We start from the raw sequence: 6,395 nt of genomic DNA, 5'->3' as shown, positions 1-6,395 counted from the left end.
TTAATGATTTGATTTTTAGACAATAACAACATAGCTAAAACACATGCATGCACTACACACAGTGTCACTCGTACATGTGCATGCATGCATGCACAAGAATTAAAAATAAATAAATTAACATTCAGCACTAGATGTCTAATCACTTGCTATAATGGAACCAATTCCTGGTCTAATCATGTCATCATTTCAATATATTATCTTCACAAAAAAAGGTTAAAGCTTAAAAGATAAAGTATATGATTATTAGCACTGCTTTTACTTGAATTGTCATCTCATTGGATTGGCCGCAAAGATTTGCTTAATTATAAACCACAATCATTCTTCCTTACTTGCTTTTATTACTTTAATTAATCATGCCATTAGTTTAAAGCACAGTCAACCACCACTCTACTTTTCCATTTCTAGTCCCTGCATGTTTTATAGTTGGGCTGCTTCTCAACGTTAACACCTTCCAAAAAGGTCCACTGAATATAGGAAAATTAATTTAAAGCTTTGGTTTAACAAAAATGAAGCCGAACAAAGGGATTCAAGATGCATGCATTTGCATCGTAATTAACTCGCAAAATAATACACTAACTGAAAGAACTTTTGGCTTCGTGGGCTAACTTGCATATCTTCACCTGTCTCTTCTTTCGCTGTTGAGATTTCTCTTTCTTCTGTTCAGATTTCTTTGCTGCGCTACTTTTTCCTTTCCCTTGCCACATTTGGTAAATATTTTGCTAATTATTAATTTTAGACAAACAAGAAATTTGACCTACACGAAATGAATTTTGGATATTTAAACTATATTTTCGATTATTATTCTATACATTAGTTTATGAATAAGTTGTATATCATGTGTATGTAATATTGTGGATGTAACAAAATGCAAAATTATTCGATTAAATAAACATATAAAGATAGTAGGTATTCAATTTTCATATATTTAATAACAGATTATTTGCAAATATCAGTAATTAGAGGTGTCGTTAGTGGATTAAAATAATAAATTTTATCTTAATTTAGATTAAATATAGCCTATGTATATAAGTTTGAAAATTCAAAATTGCATGTGTCAATGAGAATTATAGTACCTTGGATAGTGATGGTGAAAGCTATAACTCAGCAGTCATCACCTCGTATGCTTGTGGATTTTCTTTTTTATCTTTTCTTTTTGTAAGGGTATAAATGCTTCTATTGAGGCTTTGTCTAGTGAAAAGGTCTTCCAAAGATGTATGATTTTGATCCCAAAAGAGGTGAGTGAGTGAGAGCATGGCTGGTGATCAGGGCCAGGCGCAACCAACTTTTGTTCAATGGCGGGGCCATGGGTGCAGCCACAAAGCCATGGGTCCCCTACACCATGCGAGAATTGTTCGTGAGCTGTGTGGTCAACACATTACTAGCCCACAATGGGAAGTGTGTTATTCATCATGAAAAACATAAAAGCTGTATCTAACCCTGTCTTTCCTTTTTAACTGTTCCTCACAAGGAACGATGAAATGCTCCCCCCTGGCTACACCCTTTGTCTTTGGCAACTTGATAGTTGACACCTCACGATCGTGCTTTTTTCCAACGTTAACAAATTTTCAACATCATGATCTCTCACTTTCACTTTTCTTCATGCATTTAGGTGGAGAAAAACTATATATTTTGTAAGGAAAAAAATTCATAATATTATATTTCTCTTTCTATTTGAAAAAATTGCAAAAAAGAACTTTTTTCTTAAACTCAAATTAAAAATATCATTCATTATAATTTTAATTATTTTTATTTAATTTTTGACATGATTCGACAATAATATCTTTTAAATAATTTCAGATAAATTAAAATAGTTTTAATTTTCTCTATCTCCGTCATCTAACTAAAAATTTTAAAATTAAATCTCAATTTCTCTCTCTTGTTAATACTATCTATCTCGACATCCAGCTCTTTCTCGTCATTTCAAAAAATAAAGATAACATCAAGATATATATTTTAAGTTCTTGAATTTATTGGTTTATTCATACAATCTTAAAATTGCAGGATCGAAATTAATCAGACATATTTGTAAATTAAAATACTGTATAACTTTGACAACTTAAACCGGACTACGAGCAAGCAAATCAATTAGTTATTAGGTATTGCATTATTGATTTTTAGGAATTATGTCATTGGTTTTTAGATATTGTGAGATTGGTTTTTAGGCATTGCATGATTTAATCATTGCGTCTCTAATTTTTAGATATTACGTGACTGGTTTTAGGTATTACATAGACTAATTTTTAAATATTACGTGACTAATTTTTAGATAATCCCTAAGTCACACAATGCCTAAAAACTAGTTACACAATGGCTTACTAACCAATCACGTAATGCTTATCAATCAGTTACGTAATGCATATCAAGCAGTCATATAATATCTAAAAATTAATCATATGATACTTAAAAACTAGTCACGTAATACTCACAAATTTATTACACAATTCCTAAAAACCATCAAAACTATTGAATACTATTTAACAAAATCAACAACTTTAAACAATGCACAATATTCCATTTAACAACATATGCTTACTTGGCAAAGAATGCTCAAATGGTTTTTTCATGTATCAAAAAGCACTCCAAAGTACTTAAAAATGCTCAAAAGTTTTTTTTCGTATATCAAAAACTACTCAAAAATGTTTAAACTGTTTAAAAGTTTTTTTTTCTGATAATGAATACTTTAGAGATGAATGGTCTGACAAGAAAAGTTCAAGTATATGAGTTAGTTTGAGGTGTATATCTAAATATATGGATTAGTTTTATTAAAGATAATTTTGTTCAAAATTAATTTTTTTGGTTAAAAATAGTTAAAATTATAAAGAGTATTATTTTCAAAAACAATTTGTGTATGAGGAGTATTTTTTAAAAGAATCCTTTGTCTTTCATTAAATAGATACTATTTATTAGTTAGTGAAGGTTATGAAAATTGTTGAGATATGTATATATAGTTTAAATTTCTGAAGTATATCTTTGGCTTGTTCCTTGTGTTTTGAATATGTGATCATTGGATGGTGTAAGGTGAAACAACAATTATCAACTTTTTCCAGCTGACTGATTGCTTCCCTGCGAGGATTAATCAGCAGCCATTTTCCAAAGAGTTTGGTATGAAGATTAAAAAAATACTACTAATTGTTTTAACATTTGAATGAGGTTAAGAGTTGTTCAAATGTGATAAAATGCATAAGGTCAGGCTAGGTAAGCCATTTTTTTAACATATTTTTAACTTACTCCAAAATGAGCATTGGCATTTGGGCATGTTAACTGGAAACTATATTGTTAGTCAAAGCATAGATTCATTAGTAGGTATATATGCATCTTCCCCCCCTCTCCAAGTTTCACGTATTCATATGTGAGCTAGCATTGCAATGGATTCTCAAAACCCTAGAAAACCCGTACCAAATTAAAAAAGGAACACTTGTTTCGTTGCTGCAAACTTGTTACTTATTAGGGCCTAGTTTTGAAAAGAGACAAGATCCCTTAACCTAGTTTTGTCCAAAACAAGCGTCATCAAAACAAGACAGGCAGCCCGGCCGCATCTTAGTCAATTTGCCAACTTGAAAGGAAAAAAAAAAAGAAAAAGAAATTAAACCCAATACCCTTCATTTATCAGCTTAATTTGTTTTTATTAAATTAGAGAAAGAGAAAGAGAGAATATACGCCAGAGAGGAAGGCACTATGATCACTATTTTGAATTTAAAAAGCAATGATTAAGACATGATAAAAATGTTTTATGGGTTAGAAAGGGATTGATGGTTTTGTGGGGTGTGAACAGCATAATGTAGAAGAAGAGCTAAGAAGGAGGGAGGATGGTGTGTTCAAAATTTGAAATCAAAATCAAAATCCACATACCAAAAGGGAGTGGGGTTTTCTGTTCTTTTCTTTTCTTTTTTTTTTTTTTATAAGGGTAGGTGAACTAAGGAAAAACAACTTTAGGACACTTGGGCCACATGGGGGGGATTGGATGTTAGCCAGCAATAAAAGAAAAGAAATTGATATCCGAAAAGTCATCATCTTATGCCCCCAATTATCCAATCTGACACACAGTTGGCAAATATCAAACAAATCTCTACTTTAATTTAGAGGAAGAGAGAGATTGAGGAGAACAAAGGAAGGGGGTTGGAAATAAAGAAATATAGTGCTTGTGCTTGGATAAAGAGGGGAATCTACCACATATTTGAATGGGGACAAATGAAACAAATCTTTCACTAAATACCATCTTTTCTATTGTTATTTAATAAGAACGATAAAGCTTACTCCCACTTTAACTTTGGGAAACCCAATTTACCACCCTGTACTTGGGTTTGGGCCATGTTTAACCTTTATTTACCCAAACCCCCAAAAAACCTTCCCCTTTATTTTTACCTTTTATGCATTTTTTTAATGGGTTAAGACGAGTATTTCCTTTTCCTTATTTCGCTATACTCCAACGCGCTATGCAGCCATTTGCATTGCTGAGTTAGATTATCCAGCCATCCATCAATTTTTCTTAAAGCTGTTTATGCATACATAAAGTATATATGTATAGTACTGTAATTTATGTTTAATAATTTGCTTGAGTCATTTTGAGTATGTGGAGAATTATCGGGTGAATAAATACGAAAAATATGCAAAAGATTATTAGGGTATAAACTGGGCATGTCAGGCATTATTCATTCAGTTCAGATTGTTGCAGAAACTTGATTGTCATAGGAAAATAACAACGTACTACCATTAATTGGACCAATATGAAAAAGGCCAACATAGCATTAATGCAAAGGATATTGTTTGTCACCTCCTCTGAACCAGAATGGGATTTGCTCAGATGATTTGAGCTCCTATTCGAGTTTTGACTTTGGCTTTCGAAATTAGGCAAACCTCTTTTCCACTATTTTATTATTGAACAGAGGGCAATAAAAAAAGAAAACCGTTGAAATGGAGTAGTAATAAATTCATGTACTATGGGAGATTAATTTATTTTTCATTTAAAAAAACTTTACACGTGGAGAATGTTGGGACATTTTGGTCCTTTCTAACTGTGGAAAAGTCTCCGGCGTAACAACAACGGACTTAGGACTTTCCTTTTTTTATTTTTCTCTTTCATTTTTGGTATTTGGGGACGACAAATATCAATGTTTTGACTTTGTGGGACTATGTGTTTGCGTTATAATATGCAGTGTTTTATGCCACTTCAAACATTAGAAATGCAATGACATTGATCTTCAAGTTTTTTTTCTTTTATTTTTTTAATAATTAAATTTGCTGCATTGAATTATATGGCTTGCATGCATGGGTCAGTGCTTAATTACGTACAACTTGTAAGATAAAATATATTATACTACATAACTTAGTTTGATCTTGATATTATCTATAAAAGGAGTGAGGGACTAAGGGATGAGAATCTCACGATGCACATAAAAGGGTTTTGTATTGTTCATAGTAACATTTTGCATGTCATATAAAGCAAAACAAGGGATGAGAAGAAAATTGTGGTGAGAATCTCGGCATATGGAAGCAAAGATTTAGTACAAGCCCAACAAGGGAAAAGAGGAAAATGAAAGAAAAAACCAAAAAAAAAAAATGAAGGAAAAAAATATTGGGGTTTCAACCTTCACGGCATGATAAAATACGTATACAGTAATATGTAGACAAAATTTGCTGTTTCACGGCAAAAAGGGGGAAAAGACACAGTTTTCTGGCAACAAGAAGCAGAGTGAAGTAAGTAAACTCCAACCCAAAGTACACGAAAATAGTGTTTTAGTGTTGCTTCCCCATTTTCCAAGTGTTATTATATCCCGAAATATCCGTTCGCGGGTCTCCACTTCCCCTTGGACTCTTCAGCATACCTAATTATGTCTTTGGTCTGCAGAGGTTAAAATGACTTCATACGTATCCCTGCAATATTGTCTTCACAATTATGAAGATGCCTTAAAACAGTATCTCTCTGTTCCTTCCGATTCTTTTATTTTGAGTAAGTTTTAAATCATGGATTGCTATAGTTTCATGTATGAATCTTTGGCCTTTGGTAAATGTTAATCTCGTAAGGCAGTAGTTTTCAATATTACCATATACATTAAAATCATTCGTAAAACTTGCAAGGGCTGAATGCCACTGTCCTAGTTTAAGAATTTTACTCAAAGTACACTTCGGTGGGCACCTTTGACCACCTTTTTTTGCTGAAAATTCACTCTGCTGTACTGTGATCAACCAAGCGATGTAAATTATAATGAAAAGGAAATAAAATTGAAGGAGAAGTTATATTTGATTGACCGTGAGGTAATAAGCATGTAAACATAAGACATAGTTAAACAAATTAACGTGATGATCAGATTTAAGATTAGGATCAGACAGCCACACAGTACGACTTTCTTTGGTTTTCATGCAATTATATGTGGTTATGCTTTCTTACATTTGCAGTG

This window comes from Theobroma umbraticum, unplaced genomic scaffold (assembly GCF_002168275.2).
Source record: "Theobroma umbraticum cultivar Fairchild unplaced genomic scaffold, ASM216827v3 scaffold_130.0, whole genome shotgun sequence".
Classification (NCBI taxonomy): Eukaryota; Viridiplantae; Streptophyta; class Magnoliopsida; order Malvales; family Malvaceae; genus Theobroma; species Theobroma umbraticum.
This window is presented reverse-complemented; position numbering follows the sequence as displayed.